The sequence below is a fragment of the Bos javanicus genome, chromosome 1 (assembly GCF_032452875.1).
Source record: "Bos javanicus breed banteng chromosome 1, ARS-OSU_banteng_1.0, whole genome shotgun sequence".
Lineage (NCBI taxonomy): Eukaryota > Metazoa > Chordata > Mammalia > Artiodactyla > Bovidae > Bos > Bos javanicus.
In genome coordinates, this window is record NC_083868.1 from 127,510,146 (window position 1) to 127,524,357 (window position 14,212).

At 44.8% G+C, this 14,212-nt stretch overlaps 1 long non-coding RNA gene across 1 annotated transcript in view; it reads right to left on the reverse strand.

The window, feature by feature from the left end:
• Window positions 1-473: 473 nt before the first annotated feature.
• Window positions 474-14,212, reverse strand: part of LOC133249569 (uncharacterized) — a 36,650-nt gene continuing 22,911 nt past the window's right edge. Inside the window, exon 3 of the long non-coding RNA XR_009737023.1 lies at window positions 474-8,189. This is a non-coding gene — a long non-coding RNA (uncharacterized LOC133249569). The remainder of the gene's footprint in view (window positions 8,190-14,212) is intronic.

The window sequence follows — 14,212 nt, forward strand, 5'->3', positions numbered from 1 at the left end:
TAACTCACTGCTGAATAACCATCAGTATAACAATGTTGAATTCCATGAAAAAAAGATACCCCACATCCAAGGACAAAGGAGAAGCCCCAGCAAGATGGTAGGGGGGGCAAAATCCCATTTAGGATCAAACCCCATACCCACCAGAGATGCTCGGAGGGCTCAAACAAAGCACATCAGGGCCCAGAGACCCCACAGAGACTGAGTCAGGTGACCTGGAAACCTGGTAAACCACAGTGGCCAGTTCCCCTGAGACTCAGTAAAGCAGAAAAGGTGAGGAATGAATCTGAGACAAATAGGCCCATGAACTGAGCAACATGAACATAATATTACAGTATGGACATGCATTAGGTTAAATATATAAGTGTCTATGTATAATATAAACTTATGTGTGTATATCAATACCTCTGCAGCTCTGTTTGCATTCAGATGAAACTGAAGCCATAGTCTTAGCCAGTTGAACCAGGACTATCAATGGGTTAAGATCAGATTCAAGAGATTTCCCTGGTGGTCCAATGGCTAAGACTCCTTGCTCCCAGTGCAGGAGACCCAGGTTTGATCCCTGGTCAGGGCGCTAGATCCCACATGCCACAACTAAGACTGGGCACAGCCCCCTCCCCTCCCCCCAAAATTAGGTTCAAATGAGCCATAAATTATTGCTAATATAGCTGCCAATTAAATGACACTATCATTTTTAAAATCAGGAAACACATTAACCAGCTTTTGGATGTGGAAACCATTTCCTTCCTCTCATTTTATCTCTAATTCTAACACTAGAAGCCTAACATCTAAGATATACAACTACAGTTTCCATGATGGCAAAAGTGCTCATGCACACAGAACACACACTCTGTATGGCTTTTGAACTGACACCACCTAAATTTAAGATTCTTCAGCAAATGTCATGAGTATAAAAGAAGAATATTTTGAAACCCCAGCTTTGCTTAAAAAATGAAGAATAGTTCTTTGATTCTTCCTTTATAAAAGCTAGTAGTGGAAGTACTGGGCAGCTGTTCTCTCACACTAATTTCCTCCTGGCAGACAGCAGAATAAAACATTCATGGTAGACAGTGCCTTCTTTCAGGGATTCTGAAATCTACTGGGTTTGTGCACCTTAGTCTTCTTCAGATGTGAGCACTAAGTCATAAAGGAAACGGGAGAGTCTGAGACATGCCTTCTGCCTGAGCTTTCTAGAAAGTCTGATGCTACACAGAGCAGGCCAGGCTGGAGCAAATTGTACATTGACTCATTTCCTATTTACCCTGAGTCTGAATGTCTCACCCCAACTCCCTTAACAAGACTTTCAAACCAAGGGGAAATAAAAACATTAAGAGACTGTAGACTGAGCTGCCCTTTTCACCCTCACCCTTTGCTGTAATGGAACAATAGCTTGGATGAACAAAAGGAAACCGTACAATTAATTCTAAGTAATTATAATAAAAAGGGGTAGAAGGGAGAAAATGAGAAAGAGTAGCATAAATTAAAGGGGGAGGAGCTACCAAAGAAACTTCCCAGCTAATGGGAAGTATTTATCTCAAGGCTGCTATCCTCACCCCCACCCCAGCCTCACAGTTATTCACAGTGACTCCTGGTAATTGGTTAGCCCTGTGGGCTGATCCCGGATCATTTGGCTAGCTGGACTCCCAAGCTCACTAAGTCAGATGGTGGGATGAAAAACCAGGTGCCAGTATTTTTTTTTAACATCCCTGTGATTCTTCTTTTTCGGCTGGGGTTGCAGGGATGAGGGGAGTAGGGGGTGGGGAGCAGCAGGGAGGAGGCCTGCAGAACTTGCCCGGCCAGGGGTCAAACCCTCAGTCCTTGCAGTGGAAGTGCTGAGTCATCCAGACAGGATTGAAAACTTGGAGGTTACCTCCTGCCTTGGGCTGAACGTGGTCAAAGGGTGAACACTGGGGTTTGGAAGGTGATTTCTTTAACTGGTAAGAAATCATAGTCACTATTTAGGGAACTGGCTGCCAGTCGAGGGTTGTTCCAGGAAATTTCTTCCCAGAGAGTAGCCTCACGAAGCCAGAAACTACTATCCCAGCCCCTGCTGAGGAGAGGCACTGCAGGCTCTGAGCACAAGTTCTTGGTGGGGGAGGAGGGTGAGCTTGTCTTCTGAGAGGCCTCTGGGGACTCCACAGCGGTGTTTTCAGTTGCCACCAAGATGGGAGCTTTGAGAGGAAGCTAAATTGTTGGAATGGGTAAAGGAGGGATGGGGAGGGAAACTATTAGACTGGTGAAAAAGTAATTGTGGTTTCAGACCATGAATTTTAAATCATTACAGCTAAGCTCAAACACATCTTTATTAATTAAAATAGGAACCATTACAATCAACATATTTTTTGCCAATGAGACATAACTTTGCTTATTCCTGTAGCATAAAAATCTGTGCTTCGGGATTTGATGAACTCTTGAAAGTATTTTCTGCCTCCTGCTAGTTGTGGAAGCATTTTCTCTGGAAAAAGTTGTCGAGATACTTGAAGAGGTGATAGTCAGTTGGTGAGAGGTCAGGTGAATATGACAGATGAAGCAAAACTTTGTAGCCCAATTCATTCAACTTTCGAAGTGTTGGTTGTGCAATATTCGGTCAGGCATTGTTGTGGTCCTTTCTGTTGACCAATGCCAGCTGCCGATGTTGCAGCTTTTGGTGCATCTCATTGATTTGCTGATCATACTTCTCAGAAGTAATGGTTTTGTCAGGATTCAGAAAACTATAGTAGATCATACCGGCAGCAGACCACCAAACAGTGACCATGATCTTTTTTGTTTTTGGTGCAAGTTTGGGACTTCCTTGGTGGCTCAGATGGTAAAGCATCTGCCTACAATGCAGGAGACCTGGGTTCGATCCCTGGGTCAGGAAGATCCTCTGGAGAAGGAAATGGCAACCTACTCCAGTACTCTTGCCTGGAAAATCCCATGGACAGAGGAGCATGGTAGGCTCCTACAGTCCATGGGGTCACAAAGAGTCCAACACGACTGAGCGACTTCACTCACTCACTCACTGGCTTTGGGAAGTACTTTGGAGCTTCTTCGAAGTCCAACCACTGAACTGGTGATGGCCAGTTGTCGTTTAAAATCCACTTTTCGTTGCATGTCACAATCTGATCAAGAAATGGTTTGTTGTTGTTTCGTAGAATAAGAGAAGATGACACTTCAAAAAAGACAATTTTTTTGATTTGTGGTCAGTTCATGAGGCACCCACTTTTTCACCTTTCCAATTTGCTTCAAACGCCAAATGACCGTAGAATGGTCGACATTGAGTTCTTGAGCAACTTCTCATGTAGTTGTAAGATCAGCTTTGATGATGGCTCTCAGTTGTCATTGTCAACTTCTGATAGCTCCCTTATTCAGCTTCTTTCTTTTGCAAAAGTTCTCAGAACATGTCCAGGGAAGGGTTGCAGATATACAGTAAAGTTTATATCCTTGATGACAAGCAGTGTCCAGATATATATCAGGCCCAGCTACCTTCTCAGGAAGATAGAAAATTACTTTTATTTCTTCCCTAGAATTGGAGCTTTCCAGGTGGTGCTAGCAATAAAGAACCTACCTGCTAATGCAGGAGCATAAAGGACTCAGATTCAATCCCTGGGTAAGGAAGATCCCTTGGAAGAGGGCATGGCAACCCACTCCAGTATTATTGCTTGGAGAATCCCATGGACAGAGGAGCCTGGCAGGCTACAGCCCATAGTGTTGCAAAGAGTTGGACACGACTGAAGCGACTTGGCACAGGATTAACAGAAGGGCTTCTTGTCATACCAACTGTAGTGGGCAGAATAATGACCCCCAAAAGATGTCCACATCCTACTCCCTAGAAGCTATGGACATGTTACTTCACATGGCAAAGGGGGCTTTGCAGAAGTGGTTAAGGTCATGAACCTTGAGGCAGGAAGATTATGCTGGATTATCTGGGTGAACACATTATAAGGATTTCACAGGAGTCCTTAGCCTTCCCAGCTGACGTCAGTAAGGGAGGCGTGACTATGGAAGAAGGGCTGCGGGGATACAATGTCACTGACTTTGAAGACGGAGGACAAGAGCCACGAGCCAAGGAAGGTGGCCAGCTTCTATAGCTGGGAGGATGGGGAGAGTGGTTCTCCCCAGGAGCCCCCAGAAGGAAACACAGCCCTGTTGACACCTTGACTTTGGTCCAGTGGGACCCTTGTCAATCCACTCACCCAGAGAACTGTCAGATAATAAGTATGTGTTTTAAGCCACCAAGTATTGGGTTGGCCAAAAAGTTCCTTTGGTTTTTAAATAAAAAATAAAAGACACATTTTTGGTTTTCACCAACAACTCTATGGAACAATGTATTCACTGTTTTGTTCCACTATCTTCTGCCATTTTTCAGACAACTTCATAATTCCATCTTCCCAAAACTTTTTGTCTTTCTGAGCAAAGAATAGTTCCATGTGCCTTTTATAGTTTTCCAGGGAATTTAATTTTTTTCCATTAAGAGAATCTTGTAAAGACTGAAATAAATGGCAATCCGGAGGTGCAATGTCTGGTGATTACAGTGGATGAATCAGAATTTCCCAGCCAAGCTGTAACAGTTCTTGTTTGGTCATCAGAGAAACATGTGGTCTTACGTTATCCTGGCGGAAGATTTTGCATTTTCTGCTGACTAATTCCAGACACTTTTCCTCCAGTGCTGCTTTTAGTTGGTTTAAGTGGGAAGAGTACCTGCTGGAACTAATCATTTGGTTTTCTGAGAAGGAGTTCATACCCTTCCAGTCCCACCATATACACAACATCACCTTCTTTGGATGAAGCCCAGCCTTTGGTGTGGTGGTTGGTGGTTCATTTGACTTGCCCTATGATCTCTTCTGTCCCACATTATTATACACTATCCACTTTTTATCACCTGTCACAACTTGTTTTTAAAAAGGAACATTTTCATTACATTTAAGTAGAGAATCACATGTGGAAATATGGTCAAGAAGGATTTTTTTTTTTTCTTAAAGTATGTGCAACCCAAACATCAAAGTGACTGATGAAACCAAGCTGGTGCAAATGATTTTCAAGGCTTGATTTGGATATTTTAAGTATATCGGCTAAATCCTTCAAGGCCTAATGATGGTTGTTCTTAATTAAAGTCTCAATTTGACCATTATCAGCTTCAACTGGTCTACCAAACCATGAGCATCATCCAGTGAGAAATCTCCAGCACAAAACTTCACAACCCACTTTTGCCCTGTTTGATCAGTCATAGCAACTTCTCCATACATTGTGCAGATCTTTTTTTGCATTTCAGCTATGTTTTTAGCTTTCTTGAAATAATAAAGCATAATATGCCAGAAACGTTGCTTGTTTCCATCCAACTTCAATGTTAAAATGACTACACAAAATTGACCAATTTTGATGTTTTTAAAAAATGCACATTGATATGACAGCTGTCACAATACAATCTAAGAAAATTGTTTTGAATGAAGTTAAAGACAACTAAGTGCCACTAGAGCCATCTTACAGAAAACACCAAATGCCCTTTATTGCCAACCCAATATATGGTGGTTTTTCCAGCAACAATGGAAAACTATTACAGAGCTGACTAAGAGGTAACCAAAGTTGACCAGAGTTTAAGGTCTCTTGTCCTGCTATTATTAGAATACAAAGTACACCGGGTTCTTAAGGCAAATGGGACACGTGAAGCAAATTTTGTACTTTGGACTTACTATTAGAGCCACAACCCCCAGAGTTCCCAGGATCCAAGTTTTCTCTCTTCTACTGTTAGAGATTCTTGGATGGAAAAGTTTGAGAATCACTCAGAAGAGACTCCACTGGCCTCATTCATAATTCACACAATGGAGCGTATCACCATGGCATGCAGACAAGAGAGAAAACTGACATGAATCTGAGCCATGTAACCTTCTCAAGGATACACCGTGTTTGAGGCACAGCTTTTATGGTTATTCTTTACCCAGAAGGAGGATCATACTTTGGTATCTGCTTGATCTTGGCTTTACCATGGTCACTCAAAATGTCAGTCCATTTCTTTCTCTTCAGTGGCTCCAGAAATTTTCACTTGGTCTGCCTTGAAATCTTCAACCAGCAGAGAGCCAAGCATACCACCCTCTGCTCTATGGACCAGAAGACCATGTGTGGACAGGAAATGTAAGCATGCTGTGGTCTTAGGCACCATCTTCCAGCATCTGTGACCACCAGGGGCGGGGCAACCCACCCGCTCAGCCCACTTTGCTCAGAGTTCTTTTCCACCATCTTCCCTCCTCCACTCCTGGGAGCTGTCCAGCCTGCAGTTTGGAGGGCTCATATTTTGGCCTCATGCCAAGTCTGTCTCCAAGGGCTGCATGTCTGCTCCCAGATTCTCCAGTCACACTGACTTTATGACTTAACACCAGAGCTCCCAGTGATGCTGCTGTCCTGCTCCTCAGATGGAACCTCCTGGAATCCTGAGGAAGGTCCGAAGTTTTCACTGGAGTCTGTCTCCACTACTGGGGTCTTGTATACTGTGAATTGGCCATTTTTTCCCTTTGCCAGTTTTTTAATTGGGCTATTAATCTTTTCATTATTGAGCTGTAAAAGTTATTACACATTCTAGATACAAGTCCCTTACCAGAAATACAATTTATGGGACTTCCCTGGCCATCCAGTGGTTAAGACTTTGCCTTCCAATGGAGGGGGTAAGGGTTCAGTCGCTGGTCAGAGAGTTAAGATCTCAGATGCCTCTTGGCCAAAAAAACAAAACATAAAACAGAAGCCGTATTGTTACAAGTTCTATAAAGACTTTTAAAAAATGACCCACATCAAAAAAATCTTAAAAGAGAAATACAATTTGCAAATATTATATTTTCTCCTATTCTGTGGGCTGACTTCTCTAGCATAGTAGGTATTCAATGGATCCAGTTGAATTCCTCTTAGGTCTAAGGCAAAGCCTTTACCTTCCACTAAACTTCAAATTTATTTCTTAGAGTATAAGAAAAGACAAATAAAAATAAACAATATGAGTAATGTGGACTGGACATATGCATTTTTGAAAAAATCTAAAATGTGTTTTTTTCTTTTTTGGCCATGCCACATGACTTATGAGATCTTAGTTCCCTGACCAGGGGTTGAACCCATGCTCTGTGCAGTGGAAACATGGAGTCTTAGCCACTGGACTTCCAGGGAAATCCTGTAAAATATAAGTGGTTTCTAAACAACAGATTTTAACAAAGCACTTAATCTTTCCAGGCCTCAATTTCCTCTGCTGTAAACTGGAGAGCAATTTGGGAGCTTGAACTTGATTATCTCTTAAGTTTGTTTCTACTCTAAAATTTAACAAATTTAATAATAACAGAGGTTGAGATCATTCCTCATGGTATGCTGGGTTTAGAGCAAACCACTTCAGAGTAATGACCCTGTCTGTCTTGCTTGCTCCTGTATTCCAAGTACAAAGTGCTGTGAGCTACATATAGTAGGTAATTAGCTAGATGAATGGAGAAGGAAATGGCAACCCACTCCAGTATTCTTGCCTAGAGGATCCTGTGGACAGAGGAGTCTGGTGGGTTGCCATCTACGGGGTTGCACAGAGTCGGACCACGACTGAAGCGACTTAGCACGCATGCATGCATTGGAGAAGGAAATGGCAACCCACTCCAGTATTCTTGCCTGGAGAATTCCGTGGACAGAGGAGCCTGGTGGGCTGCCATCTATGGGGTTGCACAGAGTCGGACACGACTGAAGCAACTTAGCAGCAGCAGCAGCAGCTACATGAATCAGATCAGATCAGATCAGATCAGTCGCTCAGTCGTGTCCAACTCTTTGCCACCCCACGAATCGCAGCCCGCCAGGCCTCCCTGTCCAACACCAACTCCCGGAGTTCACTGAGACTCACGTCCATCGAGACAGTGATGCCATCCAGCCATCTTATCTTCTGTCGTCCTCTTCTCCTCCTGCCCCCAATTCCTCCCAGCATCAGAGTCTTTTCCAATGAGTCAACTCTTCGCATGAGGTGGCCAAAGTACTGGAGTTTCAGCTTCAGCATCATTCCTTCCAAAGAAATCCCAGGGCTGATCTCCTTCAGAATGGACTGGCTGGATCTCCTTGCAGTCCAAGGGATGAATAGTTCTACTCAATTCCCAGTAGTAAACTCATTAAGTGCCACACTTGTAAATGCATCAATGTTTCCCAAGTGTATCTCTAGTGTGGATTCAGTTCTGATGGATCCATTGGCTGATTCAGCACTTCCATCTGCAGGTCTAACAGTCATCACAATGGCAATGTATCAAAAACAGAACTCTTGATTCTCCTCACCTCCCCATATTTACTCCCTACTCCCATACCAGATTTTCTCACTTCAGTAATGGTACCATCTCCAATGAGATGCTCAGGCAAAAACCTAGGAGTCATTCTTAACTGCTCTTCTTTCTCCTTAAGGGTTATCCAATTCACCAAAAAGCTTTATCAGTTCTACTTCCAAAACATGCTAATTTAGCCACTCTTAGCCACTCAGCTTACCACTCTGGCTCATACCACTATCTTCTCTTCCCAGGATTCCTACCGGGCCTTCTAACTGAGGTCCTTGAATCTACACTACCCTACCTACAATATTCCTTCTTATGGGAGACGGATGATTCTAAAAACTTAATCCATACCATACCACTCCCCTGTTCAAAACTCTCCAACAACTTCCTATCACAGCAGGAATCCATCTGAAGCCTTAACCATGACCTAGAAAGTTCAAGTGATCAGGACGTGGCTTCTCTCTGGCCTAACCTCCACATCTCCCTGCCTTGCGGACTCCAGTCTGGACTTGCTGACCTCCTCTGCTCTTTAGAAATGCCCTGCCCAGCATGTTCCACCACAGGGCCTCTGAACCTGCTGATCTCTGCCTGGTTCACCTGAGTTTTCAGCATGGCTTGCTCAGGTCTCTGCTTAAATGTCACCACCTCAGAGAGGCCTTATTCAAGACCCTTTCTAAAGAAGCCCTTTCTGGGACTTCCCTGGTGGTCCAGTGGCTGACATCACCTTCCAGGGTGTGAGTTTGATCCCTGGTTGGGGAGATCCCACAGGCCTCTCAGCCAAAAATCCAAAATTCAAAACAGAAGCAATATTGTAACAGATTCAATACAGACTTTAAAAATAATAAAACTAAAACATAAGGAAGCCCCTTCTGCACCTCTCTGTCCCTTTATTCTGCTTTCTATTCATTCACGGTACTTAGCATCCCCTAAGTTACAGTATGTATTTGTCTGTTTATGTCTTAATCATTTCCCTGACTAGAAGGTAAGCTCTGTGAAGGTAAAGATCTCCTTTTTGTTTATTCAGTGCCATATTCCTGGCACTGGGTACCATTTCCAGCACATTATAGACATTCAATAAATATCGTTGACTAAATAAATAAATCTACGATATCACAGTTTATCATCTGAAAGCAAGCCCTGGGTTTGTGCCCGGGCTGTCTGCTCAATAACTGAACAGCTTGGTCAAATCATCCAAACTCTCTAGGTCTCAGTTTCCTTATTTAAAAAAATTAACTGGTAATACCTATCATGAAGGATGTTGTGGGACTTAGAGATAAAGGATAAAAGTGCCGGATACAACGTATTCACTTCATAGACCTACAGTGACTCATAAAAGTAAACACCTTTCTCTATGCATCACTTGGTTCAGGGGCAAAGGCAGTCATCAAAACTGCTCTCTTAGAACCAGGACTTATTGATGGGACATGGCACACTGGAGGCTGAGGAAAGAAAGGAATCCATTTTGGTGCAGGAGACTCAGAGAGCTGGGCTCATATGCCAGTCAGAGTAGCCAGCCTTAGAGATACTACTTCTGGATTCAAGTCAAGGCACTGCTTTGTTCTGTGGACGGCAGCAGGGTTGGAGGCAATGATTCAAAATGACCTCAGCTTTTGTCTAATCTGGTCCTGTGACCAGACCACAGGCGATACCTTGTCAGTAATTTCCTTTGCTGCTCTCTGCTAAGAGGCCCATCACCACAGTAAAATACTGGGAGCTGCTACAAAGGAGGAGGCAACTCTATGAGTTCTGTTTTTTCTTAAAAGATGTCTTTTGTTTGTTTACAATTTTATTTATTTACTTATCTATTTGACTGCACCGGGTCTTAGTTGAGGCATGTGGGCTCTCTAGTTGTGGCATGCGGAATCTAGCTCCCTGATTAGGGATCGCACCCAGGACCCTTGCATTGGGAGTGTAGAGTCATAGCCCACTAGACCACCAGGAAAGTCCTGCTGTATGTGTTTTGACATGCAAAGATCTTCAACACATATTTCCAAGTGAAAATCTTGTACAAACACACACTAATGACACTCTACTGGACTTCTATACAGGTTTCTATAAACGTACGGAAGCACATAGAAAGGGACAGAAATCCTGTCAATTACCCTCATTTTCACAGAGAAGTGGACAGGTGATAAAACTGCAGGTAGGTGTCAAAGGAGACTTCAGCTTTATCCAAAATACATTTATACAAAGAGATGGTTACTTCTGTAATTAAAAATTATTTTTAAAAACCTCCCAAACAAGCTGATGCTAAAATACCACATTTAAGGTCAAATGAAGTGATTTGCCATCCCCCTAAGTGGCATTTCTCCAATGGGTCAGTCTCACCCCCAAGGGGTGTTTGGAAATGCCTGGTGGCATTTTGTTGACATCCAGGGTATTAGTTCCCCAAAGAGGGGGATGTTAGGTATCTAGTGTGCCAGAAAGTCCCACACCGCAAAGTAGGACCTCTGCCCAAATGCCAACAATGGTCTTTGTGAGAGACACTATAGAAGTTTGGGTGGGTTGTACTTATAGATTCATCTGTGACTCCCAGTTAGAAACTTTCTGTCTTTGATTTGAACTACCCAAATGCTTGGGCCATGTTCCATCTGGATATATGAAATAGTAAATTTTATACCTGATGGTCTTGGGAAGGAAGTTGAAAAGCATGTCAGTTGCTCCGGCTGGGATAGCCAAGTGGCTTGGGTTTTATGTCTCTGTGTAAAGTATGCAAATATTTCTGATAAGGGTTGTCCAAGGCACCAGCCAGTGTCCTTGTACCTAACTGAGACCTGAAGACAAATGTCCCACCAGCCAGCAGTTGGGGCAGGGCTGACAGCCTTCCAGGGAAAGTCGGGAGAGGTCCTTTTCCAGTGGTTAGCGATTTCCACAACCAGACTGGCTGCCCTCAGATCCCTGCAGCCCTTGGGAAGCAGCTCCCAGCTCATAGTAATGAGAGCTTGAAAGTGGACAATCATCAAAACAGAATGAACCTGTTATATTTTCCCCTTCAGTTCTCTGCTCTCTGACACTGTTGTGGTACATGCATTCACAAATATAAATTGGGCATCTCCTCTGTGTCAAAGGTATAGCAGAGAATGAGACAGACATGCTTCCATTCTAGTAAGGAAGACACCATAACAAAGCAGATCATTTTAAACAGTGATGACCATTAGGATGAAACATTGACAGAGACTAGGGGTGGGGTCGACGTATGACAGAGTCCAGCAGAGACCTCTGTAGGGAGGTGGTCTGAGGAAGGGAGCTTAACTCTGGGGAGAATAACCGTGCTGGCTCTGGGAACTGGGGTGGCAGCTGTGGATGCCCTGTGCCTTTGGGGGCTGTTCTTTCAGCTCAGCCACCTAGGACAGTGGATGTGGGTTAGACCTTTACCTGCTCCAAGGCAGGTAAAATTATGATGAATGACATTCACACTTCTTATTTTGTCTGCCAGCTTTCTCCACCCAGGATTTCACCTGCATCTCAGAAGTTGATTTCATTCATTTTAGAGGTGTAGGGGTCAGACAACTAGCGTAGGATTTTACAAATTATTGGTAATTAAAAACACTTCTATGGCACTTGCTTTGTGTCAGGCACTGCTCTGAATGCTTGACAAATGTTAAGCCATTTTGTCTCCACAACAAAAATACATACTAGGTCCTGGGGAGGAGTATAATCCTGAGTTCATACGTGAGACTCTGGGGCTGTTTTTCCCATCATGGCCCCTTCCGTGATGGTGTGGTCCTGCATTAGCACTGGGCTGGGGACACGGCAGCACTGGCTATCTGATTCAAGCTATCGAATCAGAATCTGTTCTCTCCAGTGATCCTTATGGATGGCCAAGTTGAAGACCATGGATCCAGCCCCTCTGTTCCTTTTTAGAGAAAGACCTCGAGGATGAGTCTTCCATCATTAGCTAATTGTTCAAAATTCAGCAAGTGCTTTGTTTTAGCGTACCTTTCCCCTTCCTTAAAGCTCAGTTCTCACGTAGGGGAACCAAGCACAGATGGGCAGAATCAACCAGGTAGCCAAGGCACATCTAAGCAGGACATTGTACCTGCAGAGGGCTGGTGTTGGTGGTGAGAAGGAGAAGGTACGGAAGAGATGTTCAAACTACAAGACGTTGTTCCTGCCTCAGAGAGCACCTTGTTCCCGTGTGGACAGAGGACACCTGGGTGCCAAATGGGGTAGAGACAGAGCTCCTTCATCTTCCCAGTGAAATCCCATGCCATCCCAGGAACAACTAACTGAAGTCAATGTAACCATCACAAATCCTTGATGGGAGAAAGAAAGGGACAGAGGAAGAAAGAAAGCGGGGGTTGGGAGTAAGGGAGAAAAGGAGAGAAAGAAAGAAATGATTGATAGAAAGAAAGAAGGAGGGAGGGAGGGAAAGAGAGAAGGAAAGAAGGAGGGAGGAGGCGGGAGGAGGAGGCAGGGGGAGGGAGGAGGGCAGGGAGAGGAGGTGGAGGAAGAGAAGGGCAGATCAGGGAGAAGATCTTAGGTTGTGGGGTATCCCCACACCCCTACAAGGAGATGCCTCAGAGGGAATATGCATTTCCCTGTGCAGCTCTGTAGCTGAGACTGGATCTAACATTTAAAGGCTTTTTTCCTAACACATGGCCCCTGAAAGCACAATAATCACATTGCCTGGTTGTCAGCCAAAAACACAGTCTGCTCTGGTGCTAAAGGAAAAACCGACTGTGTTGGGCTTGCTGGGAGACATATGCGTCCCATACCTTCTGGGTGATTTGAAGGATTTTCCAGAGACATTTTGATTACGTGTAGTTTCATTTTGGGCTTCCCTGGTGTCTCAGTCGGTAAAGAATCTGCCTGCAATTCAGGAGACCGGGGTTTGATCCCTGGGTTGGGAAAATCGCCTGGAGGAGGGCATGGCAACCCACTCCAGTGTTCTGGCCTGGAGAATCCCATGGACGGCGGAACCTGGTGGGCTACAGTCCACAGGGTTGCAAAGAGTCGGACACAACTGAGCGACTAGGTAGCAACAGCAACAGCAGTTTCATTTTATGTGGCTGGTTTCAGTCACTGCTCTGTACGGAAGATATCGCAGTGTGTGTGAAGGTCTCATGCATTCTGACTTCCTCTGTCACCAGAGCTGAGAAGCCACTAACCGCGTCTGGTCTTATGCTGCAGAGTCCATGCGGGCGGAGAAGCAACAAGGCTGCAGCCTCCGGAGGAAGCAAGAGCCTCACAGTTAGTGACTGATTCAGACGATGCAAATCCCCTGCTTCAACATCCCTTTGCTCACTTAATAGACTCATGGGCTCAGAACCCCTGCAGCGCAGGGTCTGTCAGCCGGCTTGCCTTGTCGGGTCCCACACCAGGCCTTCTACAGTCAGCCTGACGCCCTGGTGACCCCTCCTCTCCACTCAGCACAGGACGGACCCAGGCTCTCCCTCTTACAATGTGATGGGCAGCCAGACAACTGTGGGCTCTGGTGCAAGGAAGACCCATAGACTCTGGGCTGGTGAGGGGGGCAACAGGCAGAGGGTGGCAGAGAGAACTAGGGTGAGGAAATCTGGGGTGAGCCACTAAGGCAGTCGGCAGCTGCCCCTGCCTTCCTTGCCTGTGCCTTGCACCGCCCAGCCTCTCTCACTGAACTGGTCCACTCCATCCTATCTCCTGCATGCAAGCAAGGCTTTAGGGGCCCTCGCTTCACACTGACTCCTGGGGGGCTCCAAGGCCTGCAGAGAAGAGACAGTCTAACTGTTGAATGATTCACTTCAGAGTTTTCATCACTTGTGACCTCTGGTCACCCAAAAGGCAAACTTCTAAGCATTCAGACGGTCTCAGCAAGTTTATGTGTCCCTTTCGTACAGGTCAGCTCTTTTTACTGGGTTCTGTGTAAAGTGCCCACTCTGAGCCAAAACCTTCCTTTTCTGATGGTTTCTTAGTGTTACAGGCACCACTTTTCAGCAGTGGGCACGAGTTTTTCCTACTATGTATCACTTGGGCCATGAAAATAATCACAATGGTTT